Genomic DNA, 15,599 nt, shown 5'->3' on the forward strand with positions numbered 1-15,599 from the left:
CTTATCCTTCTCAAACTCGTGCAAAATATAGCAGAGAAAGGAACACTCCCAAATTCATTCTTCAAGACCACCATCATCCTGATATCAAAACCAGACAAAGATGTCACAAAGAGAGAAGACTACAGGCCAATATCACTGATGAACATACATGCAAAAATCCTCAACAAAATTCTAGCAAACAGAATCCAACAGCACATTAAAAATATCATACACCATGATCAAGTGGGTTTATCCCAGGATTGCAAGAATTCTTCAATATATACAAATCAATCAACGTGATACACCATATTAAAAAATTGAAGGATAAAATCCATATGATCATCTGAATAGAAGCAGGAAAAGCTTTTGACAAAATTCAACACCCATTTATGATAAAAACCTTCTAGAAAGTAGGCATAGAGGGAACTTACCTCAACATAATAAAGGCCATATATGACAAACCCACAGTCAACAACGTTCTCTATGGTGAAAAACTGAAACCACTTCCACTACAATCAGGAACAAGACAAGGTTGCCCACTCTCACAACTATTATTCAACATAGTTTTGGAAGTTTTAGCCACAGCAATCAGAGAAGAAAAAGAAATAAAAGGAATCCAAATTGGAAAAGAAGTAAAGCTGTCACTGTTTGCAGATGACGTGATACTATACATAGAGAATCCTAAAGATGCTACCAGAAAACTACTAGAGCTAATCAATGAATTTGGTAATGTAGCAGAATACAATATTAATGCACAGAAATCTTTTGCATTCCTATACAATAATGATTACAACTCTGAAAGAGAATTTAAGGAATTACTCCCATTTACTGTTGTAACAAAAAGAATAGAATACCTAGGAATAAACCTACCTGAGACAAAAGACCTCTATGCAGAAAAGTATAAGACACTAATGAAAGAAATTAAAGATGATGCAAACAAATGGAGAGATATACCATGTTCTTGGATTGGAAGAATCAACATTGTGAAAATGACTATACTACCCAAAGCAATCTACAGATTCAATGCAATCCCTATCAAACTACCAATGACATTTTTCACAGAACTAGAACAAAACATTTCACAATTTGTATGGAAACACAAAATACCCTGAATAGCCAAAGCAATCTTGAGAAAGAAAAATGGAGCTGGAGGAATCAGGCTCCTGGACTTCAGACTATGTTAGAAAGCTACAGTAATCAAGACAGTACGGTACTGGCACAAAAACAGAAATATAGATCAATGGAACAGGATAGAAAGCCCAGAGATAAACCCACACACATATGGTCAGCCTATCTTTGATATAGCAAGAATATACAATGGATAAAAGCCTCTTCAATAAGTGGTGCTGGGAAAACTGGGCAGCTACATATAAAAGAATGAAATTAGAACACTCCCTAACACCACTCACAAAAATAAACTCAAAATGGATTAAAGACCTAAATGTAAGGCCAGACACTATAAAATTCTTAGAGGAAAATGTAGCAGAACTCTCTATGACACAAATCACAGCAAGATCCTTTTTGACCCACCTCCTAGAGAAATGGAAATAAAAACAAAAATAAACAAATGGGACCGAATGAAACTTAAAATCTTTTGCACAGTAAAGAAAAACATAAACAAGACAAAAATACCACCCTCAGAATGGGAGAAAATATTTGCAAATGAAGCAACTGACAAAGGATTAATCTGCAAAATATACATGCAGCTTATGCAGCTCAATATCAAAAAAACAAACAACCCAATCCAAAAATGGGAAGAAGACCTAAATATACATTTCTGCAAAGAAAACATACAGACTGCCAACAAACACATGAAAAAAAATGCTCAACATCATTAATCATTAGAGAATTGCCAATCAAAACTACAATGAGATATCACCTCACAGCAGTCAGAATGGCCATCATCAAAAAATCTACAAACAGAAAATGCTGGGTGAGAGGGTGTGGAGAAAGGGAACCCTCCTGCACTGTTGGTGGGAATGTAAATTGATACAGCCCCTATGGAGAGCAGTATGGAGGTTCCTTAAAAAACTAAAAACAGAACTACTATATGACCCAGCAATCCCAGTACTGGGCACATACCCTGAGAAAACCATAATTTAAAAAGTAACATGTACCACAACGTTCATTGCAGCTCTATTTACAATAGTCAGTACATGGAAGCAACCTAAATGTCCATTGACAGAAGAATGGATAAAGAAGATATGGCACATATATACAATGGAATATTACTCAGCCATAGAAAGAAATGAAACTGAGTTATTTGCAGTGAGGTGGCTGGACCTAGAGACTGTCATACAGAGTGAAGTAAGTCAGAAAGAGAAATACAAATACTGTATGCTAACACTTATATATGAAATCTAAAAAAACAAACAAAAATGTTTCTGGAGAACCTAGGGGCAGGACAGGAATAAAGACGTTGACGTCAAGAATGGACTTGAGGACACAGGGAGGGGGAAGTGTAAGCTGGGACGAAGTGAGAGAGTAGCATTGACTTATATACACTACCAAATGTAAAACAGATAGCTAGTGGGGAGAAGCTGCATAGCACATGGAGATTAGCTTGGTGCTTTGTGTTCCCCTAGAGGGGTGGGATAGGGAGGGTGGGAGGGAGTTGCAAGAGGGAGTGGATATGGGGATATATGTATACATATAGCTCATTCACTTTGTTATACAGTACAAAGTAACACACCATTGTAAAGCAATTATACTCCAATAAAGTTGTTAAAAAAAGAGAGAAAATATAGGAGAATAACTTTGCAATCTAGAAATATGCCAAGATTCTTAAACAGTTCATAAAATACCAAACAATAAAAGTTTGCATTTATTTTTCTTACTGTAAATGCTTTCAGAAAATGATACTGTAAATCTGCATCGAGGCAACCTAGAATCATGGAAAGATCATGGCCTTAAAATAAGTGTTACGGGGCTTCCCTGGTGCCGTAGTGGTTGAGAGTCCACCTGCCAATGCAGGGGACATGGGTTTGTGCCCCGGTCCGGGAAGATCCCACATGCTGCGGAGCGGCTGGGCCCATGAGCCATGGCCGCTGAGCCTGCGTGTCCGGAGCCTGTGCACCGCAATGGGAGAGGCCACAGCAGTGAGAGGCCCGCGTACCGCAAAAAAAAAATAAATAAATAATAAGTGTTACGCAGTAGTTAAATTAGTTTGGTAAATACTGGGTTAAACAGCAACAAATTTATTAGTGTAATGGTTCATATTTTTAATAGGTTGTTGTGTTTTTTCATATCTAAAACAGGTATTGTATATATTTCCCAAATTTGTTTGAAATTATCAATTACAAAAAAAATTATCACAAAATTCCTATTTACATCTTGCATTGCATGTGCTATAAAGAATATGTTTAGGGAAGTAACAGGTACAGATATCTTGGCTTTTTGGTCATCAAGGTCTAATTAAACACTTATTTTTTGGAAAAATGAACTTATTTACAAAATGGAAGTAGAGTCACAGACGTAGAAAACAAACTTATGGTTACCAGGGAGTAAGCGGGGAGGGATAAACTGGGAGACTGGGATGGATATATAGACAGTACTAAATATAAAATAGATAACTAATAAGGATCTACTGTATAGAACAGGGAACTTTACTCAATACTCTGTAATGGCCTAAATGGCAAAAGAATCTAAAAAAAAGAGTGGATATATGTATATCTATAATGAGTTCACAAGTCATCATCCTTATGAGTTCTTCCTCGTGTGTCTCTGAAAGATATGCCCTTCATCTGATATTTTATTTCATGTTTCCTTGCTTTATCAGTTTATTGAGTATTTGCTGAAGTGACCAGTAGTTTCCATACATAATGACACTGACTCCTCCTCTAATCTATTTTTAAAATAAAGCCAGATTAAGTGATACACATTTACTATGCACATACACATATACACACACCCCCGACACATATGTGTATGTGTGGCATGTATGCATGTATGCAAATATATAGCACATACAAAAGGGAGATCTTATAATACGTAATGCCAGATTTTTCTGTGTAAACCATCATTCAAAATAATCACATTCTTTTTTTTTTAGGCTTCTGAAATAGGAAGAGATTGAACATATTCTAGGGACTTAGCTACATGCCAACAAAATCCCTATTTCTTAAACTAGAATTAAATCTTCCACAATCTTGTCCTAATCTATTTTCAAATATATTTGATATACCTGTTGAAATGAGCAACTAATTCTTACTAAATACCTTCTTCATGCCTTTTCTTATGCTATTGCCTCTGCCAAGAACTTCTTCAGCTTTCTTCAAAGATTAGTGTCAAATTAACCTCTGCAGTATGCTGTTGCTATTTCCCTCAGCTAAAAATGAACTCTAGTTCTGCTAAATGCCATTAACATTTTTAACTTCTGCTCTATAGTTAAAGTTCTACTTTAACTTTTTAAAAGTATATATTGAATTTTCTTACTATATATTGATCCCATGAGGTGAGAGTTAACCATTTACAATAATAAATCTCCTATAGACTTTTTCACAGTTTCATACATAGTCAGCTCTCAATAAACACTTGTAAAATAACTGGTTGTTTTTAAAAATCATAGATATTTTTGTTTCTCTTTAAACTATTTCAAAAGATATCCATGGAAATTTTCATAATTACTCTAAGACAATACTACATACAGATTCCATGGCACTTAATATCTAATAGGTATTGGTAGGGTTCAGTTGTTTTCTGGAGAAGCTACTGTGTGAAGCTTGCTGACTTCTCTGTTTGTATATGATATTTGTAATTATGTTGTTAAATTAACCAGTAATTATATAAATTTTTGTTCTATATATTTAATATATACTTTATATTTCTTATACTATTAGTTATGGAATTATTTTGTTTTAATTATCTGATTTCATAAACTCAATAAATTTTATTGACTATTTATTATATACTAGGCACTGTGCTAGGCACTGAAATTGTGCTTAAGCTTTATATAACAGACAAAATATAAACAGGTAAATAATATTCTTTCTCTCTCTATATATAGTATATTATTTATATAATTAATATTTATAAAATATAGGTAAAATACTTAAATATTATGGCAAATGCTATGAGATCAAAGAAGTCTGTGAGAGATCAAGACTAGATTAGACAACTAGAAAATACTTTTTAGAAGAGGTGATATATAATCTCTTTAAGCAGAGTCTGAAATGTGGGGATTTACTCACCACATAAAGAAAAGAGAAAAAGAATGGCTGTTATTGAAAAGACAAGAAATAACAAATGTTGTAGAGGATGTGGAAAAAGGGAACCCTCATACACTGTTGATGGGACTGTAAAATGGTGTAGCCACTATGGAAAATAGTTATGGAGATTCCTCAAAAACTTATGAATAGAATCACAATACGACCCAGCTATTAAAATTCTGGGTGTTTATCTGAAGAACATGAAAACACTAATTCAAAAAGATATATGTACCCCTATGTTCACTGCAGCATTATTTACAATAGCCAAGATGTGGAAACAACCTAAGTGTCCATCAATAAAAGAATGGATAAAGATGTGGTGTATGTATGCAATGGAATACTACTCAGCCATAAAAAGAATGAAATCCATTTGTGACAACATGGATGGACCTTAAAAGAATAATGCTAAGCGAAATAAGTCAGATGGAAAAATACAAATACTTTAAGATTTCACTCATACGTAAAATCTAAAAAAACAAAACTAACCAATAAAAATAAACTTATAGATAGAGATAAGATTAGTGATTACCTAAGTAGAAGGGATTTGGGAGTGGGCAAAATAAGTGAAGGGGGTCAACTGTATGCAGTTGGATGGTAATTAGACTTGTGGTGGTTATCTCTCTTTGGTGTATACAGATGTTAAATTATAATGCTGTACACCTTAAACTTATAAAAGAACAGAGGAAAAATTCATGATAGATATAAAAAACTATTTAAAAGTACCATTATAATCTAAGCAACAAAATACTTGTTAAATCCTTTAAATGTCTCTAACAAAATGGTTCATTTTATTCCATTTTATTCCATAAATGGTTCATGTTATTTTCATTCTGAAAATAACATGAATTTAGTCTGTATTTATAAAGGATTTTTCTTAAAAAAAATTAAGAAAATACCTTGTAGTGAGGTATATAATAGGTTTAAAAAAGATACAGAAAATTCAAAGTTATGCATTTTTTGTCTATAGCAAAAAACAAAATTGGAATGGAGAGAAGAGGGCAGAAATATGCTTAATCATGTGTACTTTGCATATGGTATAAAAGTATTTTTTTCCTAGTTTCGTGAACTGCTTTTCTTTCTTTCCTTTCTTTTCAGAAAAATGCTTACTAGAATATTTTGAAATCTTAAAATAATATTATTAAATATATTTACTTCACACTCCTGTTTATTAGGAGGCCTTGCAAGGTTTTAAGACCACAGTTTAAGGATTGTGAAATGTGAAGAATATCTTATTTAAATATTGTGAATCGTGCATAAATGACTTAGTAGGTTCCTACAGTAATGCCCTAATTATGATATAACTCATTAATAGGAAAATTCCAGTTCATGTTAAATCTTCCATATCTTCACACCTAGGATAAAATCTGAAGACTTACACCGTATATAAATGCAGCATAGGGCTTCCCTGGTGGTGCAGTGGTTGAGAGTCTGCCTGCCGATGCAGGGGACACGGGTTCATGCCCCGGTCTGGGAAGATCCCACATGCCATGGAGAGGCTGGGCCCGTGAGCCATGGCCGCTGAGCCTGCGCGTCCGGAGCCTGTGCTCCGCAACGGGAGAGGCCACAACAGTGAGAGGCCCGCGTACCGCAAAAAAAAAAAAAAAAACCCAAGGTAAGATATTAGGTTTTAGTTTTATATACCCCATCATGGAAATAATAAAATTAAGAATAGGGTTTTTTTGTTTTTGTTTTTGCATTTGTTAAATATCCCACATCAAAAAAAATCCATATGAAAGTCTCTCAGCACAATGTTAACATATAAATAGGCATCTCTTTCTTTTATGTTCCTTTCAAATTTGAACCAGTATCTGTCTCACTTTCCAAGGTATGCCATTTTCTTTCAAAATATATAGAGTAATAAAGTAGAATTGCCACAGTATAAAACTATATTATAAATGGGAAAACTCTTTGTTTTCTAAAGTTTTTCTTTCAGGAGACCTGTTTCAAATCAGCTCTGCATTTTTTCCCCACTATAAAGTACTACACTTAAGTACATATCCCTTTGTTTCAATAAATAAAGGAGTCATAGAAATGCATTCATCAAGGGCTAGGCCATTATTGGGAAACATATGTATAACTACTTAATTATCAGGATAAATGACTATACTAACAGCAGAAAGGTTGATTAATTTTTTGTTACATACACCTGCATATTAATAGACAGATTTTTGTCAATCCCTTTGCTGTTGAAGTGTTCCAAGAGATCATCTAACATATGTTCACGTTACCAGTCCTCTAATAGATAAAAATTCAGTAGTGAGAGGTTATATGAATCAAGCATGCACCATCCTATAGCATAGGTCTGACGAGCCCTGAATGTGACCTGCTCCCAGAGGAAACCAATTTAATGCTTCATCGCACACAGAGTAGTATGTATGAATCACAAAACCTCCAGATAAATTAGTGACAGGTACATCTGAATAGGATTTCTTCTAAGTCGCTTATCTGAAGCCAGGCAAGCTTGTTTCATCCTCACTTTCAAAGATAAAGCCACATGGCATGTTGCCTTGGCAGATTCTCACAAAGCAAACAGCCCCGATAGTCCATTATTGGGGGAAAAAATTCCCTTATTATTTCAGGTACTGTGTACTGTGACAACAAATGGGATAAACTGAAAACTACCTGCCAGTGGAAAATTCATCAGTTGATACCAGGCTTTATGTCTTCTCTAAGTTTCATAAGCTCTGTGCCTCTTGCTCTTTTACTTTTATTTTTGACAGTTCTGATACCCCACAGTTGTAGCCATGGCAAAGTTCAAGAACAAAACAGCATGTTATCAAAGACAACTTATCAGAAGCCAAACAGGGAGAAGAGATGCCAACAATTAGTAAGTAATAGAAAGACGGATCTGTGACAGAACAAGGAAGGTGCACCAATCTTTTATCTTTAACCGACTACTTACTCCATTTGAAAAAAAACTCAGAGAAAAACTGAGACAATAAATATAGGCTCTAAGTACTCAGAGATATTGATCATAGAAAAAATGAAAAAATAAATTATGCACAAAATAGCATAGGAAATGTTTATTTGTAAGGGATTATTTTATAAATTTTATCAACCATAAATAAATTGGAATATGAAAAGTATATAAAGCTATCTGCTTTAAACTAAGTATCAGTGAATAGCACGGTTATATTATCTTCTTCAAAGTTAAGTATCTACTAACTACTAGAATTCTTTAAACTGAACAATAGAACAGACATATCAATTCTTACTTTCTGCACTTTTTATGGTCTACACTTAAACTTAATCAAGACTTTCATTATATATCTTAATAAAGGCCACGTCTTATCACAAGGTCAGTTATATAGCATAGCAGAATTCAGTAGCACAAAATAAATAGTACTCACGTTTTAGGTTCCATAGATGGTCCTTCTCATGAAAAATCAGGGTTGTGCTTTCTGGGTGAGTCTGTGTTAAATCAAAATGACAAAAGTCTTAAGTTTCCCATGCACTGACACTTAGAATGCATGCAAATAAACTCCTAGTTAGTCAAGGAGAAAAAAAATTGCTTTAAAAGAGTACTGATTTGTAAATTTGGTCCTTTCAAATGTAGATAATATTTACCCCTCCTCTTTCCCCCATATCTTTGCAAAATTTCTGCACAGTGAACTCATTACTGTAGAAACTCAACTATGGCTATGGTCAGTTAATGAAATTCAGGTCCAGGATTAACCTCCATAAACATGTACATAGTTGGGCTTCTGGAATTGGGAGAGACAAGGGTGATGCTGGAAAGGAAAAAAAAGTAAACCATATAATTTAAAGAATGATAAATTCTTATGATAGATTTAGCTAAATTAACTGCTGTCCTATATTTGAGGTGATTCATAAAATTCTTAATGTACAAAAAATGAAAGCAAAAATACTTTGAAAACATTACCAATACCATATTCAATGACACTTTGGGGAATATTAATGTAATATTCATGTAGCTACTAAGTTTACCTTCTTTGAAATTACACAGGTTTAATTAGATTAGATGTATGTCCATTACAGCCACAATAATTGAAGCAATATTAAACACCATTTAAAATATGCAAGAACTTCAGTTAGCACGCAATAAAATTATTTTTGCTCTATCCTGTTACTATGTTTATATTGAGTTATTATTTACAATGCACTTTAACATCGTCAATAATTTCTTGGAAGCTTCAGTATTTGAGAACTAAAATGTTCAATTAAAACATTAACCTACTTGTGAAGTACCATATTATAATAATGTTAGTTTATTTTTATGAATTAGAAAAATATGCAAATGTAATCAGAACAATTAGTTTGAATATTTAAAAAGCCAAATGTCATGTGTGTATTTAAATTCTATAAATAAAAAGTCATATAAAAGTCCTTAATTACTACATGTCAAACTTTATTCACTGTATAATGGAGTGTTCAAATTTTCTGGTTAATTATCCATTTATTTAACAAATAGATCTTGACTAAGATGGCCTTACAATTCCCCTAGGCTTGACTAAACTTTACATAGGTTTCTTCTGATTTTAGGCCTCTGACCTCCCTTTTCTCAGAGCATTTACTTTAAACTTGCAATTATGAATTATTTTTCTGGCCCTTTGAGATATAAATCTTTTCCCAACCTCTTGCCAGTTTCACAGCACAGGAATGTCTTTCTCAAGGACTTGGGAGCCACCCTTTTGAGATGTAATCATCAAGAAAAATAGTGTCTCTATCTCCTAGCCTCTAGGTGAGGGTCCAAGCCTAATAATAGGCACTATTAACAAACCCAAATGACCTCATCACATTGACTAACTTCCTCCTAACATCTTCTAGTATTATTATTTTTTAATTACTTAATTAATTTAATTTTGGCTGCACTGGGTCTTCGTTGCTGCCCGCGTTGCTTCTCTAGTTGTGGTGAGCGGGGCCACTCTCTATTGTGGTGCGCGGGCTTCTCATTGCAGTGGCTTTTCTCATTGTGGAGCATGGGCTGTAGGCGCATGGGCTTCAGTAGTTGTGGCCCACAGGCTCTAGAGTGCAGGCTCAGTAGTTGTGGCGCACGGGCTTAGTTGCTCTGTGACATGTGGGATCTTCCCGGACCAGGGCTCAAACCGCTGTCCCCTGCATTGTCAGGCAGATTCTTAACCAATGCACCACCAGGGAAGTCCTCATCTTCTAGTATTTTTTGACCAGATCAGTTCAGCTTTTAAAAATTTCCCATTATATATTTCAGCAGAGTTAAGTTCAATATCTCCCGCCTTTTGCAATAGTCTTGAATAAAGTCTTCCTTAACTGTTTAGCTCCATGTGATGCAAGGTTCCTTTATGTTCTCAAGTATTCATTATGTGCCAACACACTAGTAATTCAGTGGTAGAGAAGGCAGACACTGTACTTGCCTTAACAGAACCTATGGTCTAGTTGGGAGACAGAGACATGCAAATTGACATTTAAAATAGAAGGTGATCAATACTATGACTGTAAGAACAGAATGGGGCACCAAATAAAAGTGGAGCAGATGATAAAAAGTATAAAAGAATAAGTGTGATTGAATCTATCACTTCACATGATGAGGTATCATCCAGAGAAGGTGGACAAGGGAAAATGCTCCAGGAAGAGGGTTCAGCATGTGTGAAAGCTTAGAGACAAAATAAACATTTCAGTGCAAAGAAAATAAGATCGAAATGGCTGGACTGTACACAGTGATGTGGGGGAGTGGCAGGAAATGGGGCTGAGATGTAAAAGAAAGGAGATAAGAAAAGGCACTTAATCATATAGTTGTTCACTTTTCTTTTAACGAACATGTTTACAGGGGAGGTGATATAACTTAAGTTCAATGCCAAGGGCTGTGGTGTCAGACAATCAGGCTTTGAAATCTGGCTCTATCTCTCACAAGTTGTATGAATTAGGAAAGTAGTCTAAATTCTCTTAGCCTCAGTTTCCCCGTTTCATAAATGAGAAGAATAAAAATACTCACTTCATGAGATTTTGTGAGGATTAAAAGGAAAATTCCACATAAAATATTCAGCACAAGCCTTAGGACATGAAAATGATTGATGGTGATGATGGTGATATGATGATGACGGAGACAATGATAGAAAGTAATCTATGATGATATCAGTGATGAGGGGGTCACACAAGGGTCACAGTGAATTTTCTGAAGAAAAGAGAAACTGTTGAAGCATGTTTTTAAAAAATTTTTTACTGGAGTATAGTTGCTTTACAATATTGTGTTAGTTTCTACTGTATAGCAAGGTGAATCAGCAATACGTTTACATATATCCCTTCTGTTTTGGATTTCCTTCCCATTTAGGTCACCACAGAGTATTGAGTAGAGTTCCCTGTGCTATACAGTAGGTTCTCATTAGTTATCTATTTTATACATAGTGTATATATGTGTATACACAGTAGTGTATACATGTCAATCCCAATCTCCTAATTCATCCCAACCCCCCTTTCCCCCTTGGTATCCATATGTTTGTTCTCTACGTCTGTGTCTCTATCTCTGCTTTGTAAATACGATCAGCTGTACCATTTTTTTCGGATTCCACATGTATGCATTAATACATGATATTTGTTTTTCTCTTTCTGACTTACTTCACTCTGTGTGACAGTCTCTAGGTCCATCCACGTCTCTACAAATGACCCAATTTCGTTCCTTGTATGGCTGAGTAATATTCCATTGTATATATGCACCACATCTTCTTTATCCATTCCTCTGTTGATGGACATTTTGGTTGCTTCCTTGTCCTGGCTATTGTAAACAGTGCTGCAATGAACATTGGGGTGCATGTGTCTTTTTGAATTATGGTTTCCTCTGGGTATATGCCCAGTAGTGTGATTTCTGGGTCATATGGTAGTTCTACTTTTAGTTTTTTAAGGAACCTCCATACTACTCTCCATGGTGGATGTATCAATTTACATTCCCACCAACAATGCATGAGGGTGCCCTTTTCTCCACACCTTCTCCAGCATTTATTGTTTGTGGATTTTTTGATGATGGCCATTCTGACTGGTATGAGGTAATACCTGATTGTAATTCTGATTTGCATTTCCCTAATACTTAGCAATGTGGAGTATCTTTTCATATGCCTGTTGGCCATCTGTATGCCTGAACCAAGTTTAAAACAAGACCTACATTACACTAGAAAGAAAAACAGTGGGTCAGTCAGATAATAAAACTGACTTCATTAAAAATGGAGGACTATTATCAAGTTTACATTTTGAAATAGCATTCTGATTAGTTAGAAGAATGCTTTTAAAGTTGAAAAGTGAATGCTGTAATCTCTGCTTGGATGATAAACTATGTAGTAGATGTCTCTGTGATCATCAGTTGGTATATTTTATAAGGGGAGTTTTGTTTAATCACACAAATCAGTTGAATGGATGTCATCTCCAATATATAATGCAATAGTAATCATAAGAGAAAGAGTTAATATGTATTTTAGCATATTTGTCAGATGCTGCTTTTTGCTACTTACATGTATTAACTCATTTAATCCTAATAACAACCTTATAGACAGTATTGTCATTCTCATTTTACACATGGAAAAATTGGAGCACATAGAAGTTCAGAAATTTGCCCAATTCACACAGCATATGGAGAAGTACAGATTCAAACCACATAGTCTGGATCCAAAACTTGTATCCTTAACCCCTGAGTGAAAAGTGCTATAACAGAGTAGTTTTTAGAGTACCTGGAGCTTAGCAAGCGGTACTATAATCTAAGAGGATATTAAGGAATCAAACAAAGAACTTTGGGGCAATAGGATAAAACACTATTTTAACAAAGTAGAAAGCACAAAGAGGATAAAATTAGAGTAACTTAAAAAAGGAAAGGATATATCAGATAGATTTTATTGAATGAATTGGATATTTGTCTCCTTGATAACCAAACATAGACTACTTTACAGGAAAATCTGTATTGGTACTTATTTTTCCCTTTCCTCCCAACTAAATATAATTAACTAGATATGATTACTCCATTTCCTAAATGCCCTTGTATTTTGCTAAACATATATAAAAATATGTTTATCCATCTCAAATAAATCTGCAATCAGCAACATTCTGATGGATTTCTATTATACTTAAATAAAAATCTAAAATTCAGACTCCTCCCCATGGCCTCTCTGATTATATTCTTTCCTGCTGTGTATACACACACCACACACACACACACACACACACACACACACACACACACAGTACATGCCATTATCCAAGATACTCCTGGCATAATAGTTTTTGTTTTCCTCAAACACACAAGGGTTCCACCGTTCCTTTGCTGCTATAATCTTCACCTAAATCTTACATTACCAGATCTATCTCACATGTTTGTTTGTCCACTTTCTACCCCATTTTAGAATATCCTTTAAGAGATTTATGGTGCCTACTTTTAGGAATGATAATTATTCTTTGCTAAAGACATTCCTTTTTTAGTTGAGAGAAGTGTACCTGCTGTCTCACTCCTGGCCCTGCTACACTCCCCACCTCCTTTGACACTATCTGATGGTAATGAGTATCTCTCTTTCCTAGCAAGTGTCACAGATTCCATTTTACATGTGTTTCTATTATTGTTGGTAAAATGATTACCAGTTTTAGGTCCCACAAAGAGCAGAGGCCCTGTTTGCTTTTATATTATAATATATCCTGTAGGAAATCAGAATATACCACCCCAACATATGCCACTTTCGAATATGGATTACTTTGAGCTGAAGGTAATTGAGAATCAACAGATTCAGAAAGAAGCCTTCTCAGGAATTCCCTTATGTGACTAAAAGCAGAAACTTCAGAGAAATGAGGACTGCCCTAAATCCTTTCTCTGGGAGATTTTATGGCCTTAAAGAAGATGGAGAATCAACATTAAGTCTTCACCAAAACAAACAAACAAACACAAACCCACAAAACAAACAAAAAAGCTTACAAAAATAGACTTTACTTTCCATTAGTTTCCCCATAATATTTACCCTCCTAGAAGCCCAAATTTCCCTTTCTTTGTCTAGTCCATAAGTTATTGTCCTTTGTTAAAAATATAAGCTTCCAAGTCTAACCACTTCTTGGCGGTTCACTTCTTTTCTATGGAGCCTACATTCATGTAAAAATAAAATAAACGAACATATGCCTTTTATCCTTTTAACCTGTTTTTCTGTCAGTTCAATTAGAAAGTCCCAGTACTACACCTTAGAGGGTAGAGGAAAATTTTTTCTTCTGCTGCTATCCGCAGCACTTAAAGCAATGCCAGACTCAATAAATACTTGATGAATAAATGATGGAGAATGGGCAGGAAACCATGCACTTGGAGCGAGTGATTCATAGGAATCAGCAAATGAAAACTATCGACTGAAATTACAAAAGAAAGGTTAATGCAAACAGTGTACCATGTTCAGTGCTGTCCTTATCATCATGACTGTTTCCATAAGTTAGATGAGGTCCAAATGCAAACAGCACAAATAATAACAAATACAGACAGACAGATAGATAGATACATAGATGATAGATAGATAGATAGATAGACAGATAGATAGATGGCTCAAATGAGATTGAGATGAGAAGTCCAGGGTGCTTTGGCAGCTTTGTGGTCATCAAAGACCCAGAAGCCCTTCTGATTTTCCACTCTAAGCAAATGACTTCCACCTTTAAGGCATTTGGAATCTTGTTACCTCAATTCCAGCCTTTACAAGTTTCAGGAAGCAGAAAATAGGGAGGGAAGAATGCAAAAACACACATATACTAGCTTTAGTAGGACTCTTAAAAAGAGCTATTCTAGAAACTGACCTAAACTTCAGCTTATATCTTATTGGAAACGCCTTTCAAAACTGAAACTGAAATGTGGATATACAGATAATTCTATTGCCACCTTAAACAATGAAATGATCCATTAGTAAGGTAAATGAAAGAAATATAAACAATTTTTCTTTTCTCTTATGAAAAGTATCCATTTTTAACTTTTTAAGCATTTTGCATCATAAAACTGTGTTTGTTTTGGTTTGTTTTTACTGAAGGAAGTAAGTCTTGGCAAAATAATTTTTATTACATATTTTCCTTTAAACTTACTGAGCCAAAACAGTAAAAAAGGGAACCTCAGGATTAAAACTGGACTCATGGTTTGAAATATTAAGAACTGTGAATTTATAATGGCAAGCACAAAGACAAACTTCAAGTGCATCCCAGTTATATACATGAAGATGCAAGATTTTCTCTTATAATCTGTCTACTTTCAAATACATCCCCATCAGCAACCTGATGAAACTTCAACATCTTATCTCCAGTCCTTCACTACCCTCATTTCAACTCTAATGAAGCTTCATTCCATTATTCCTTAATGTTAAAGCTACTGAAGCTAAGCCATAGCTGAAGGAAGGCATTCTTTGTCTTTTGAATGTGTTTTTTATGTGTCTGCGTGCTTACATTTGAGTTGAATGCTTGCTGTTTTGGTTATTCTTTTTTTAAATTGGAGTACAG

The 15,599-nt window shown here is 34.7% G+C and overlaps 1 protein-coding gene across 1 annotated transcript in view; it reads right to left on the reverse strand.

Moving 5' to 3' along the window:
• Positions 1-15,599, reverse strand: part of MGAT4C (MGAT4 family member C) — a 359,247-nt gene that overhangs the window by 287,037 nt on the left and 56,611 nt on the right. The window contains exon 2 of the mRNA XM_007468628.1: positions 8,537-8,597. The gene's annotated coding sequence lies outside the window, so the exon portion shown is untranslated. The remainder of the gene's footprint in view (positions 1-8,536; positions 8,598-15,599) is intronic.

The sequence above is a fragment of the Lipotes vexillifer genome, unplaced genomic scaffold (genome assembly GCF_000442215.2).
Source record: "Lipotes vexillifer unplaced genomic scaffold, Lipotes_vexillifer_v1.1 scaffold1404, whole genome shotgun sequence".
Classification (NCBI taxonomy): domain Eukaryota; kingdom Metazoa; phylum Chordata; class Mammalia; order Artiodactyla; family Lipotidae; genus Lipotes; species Lipotes vexillifer.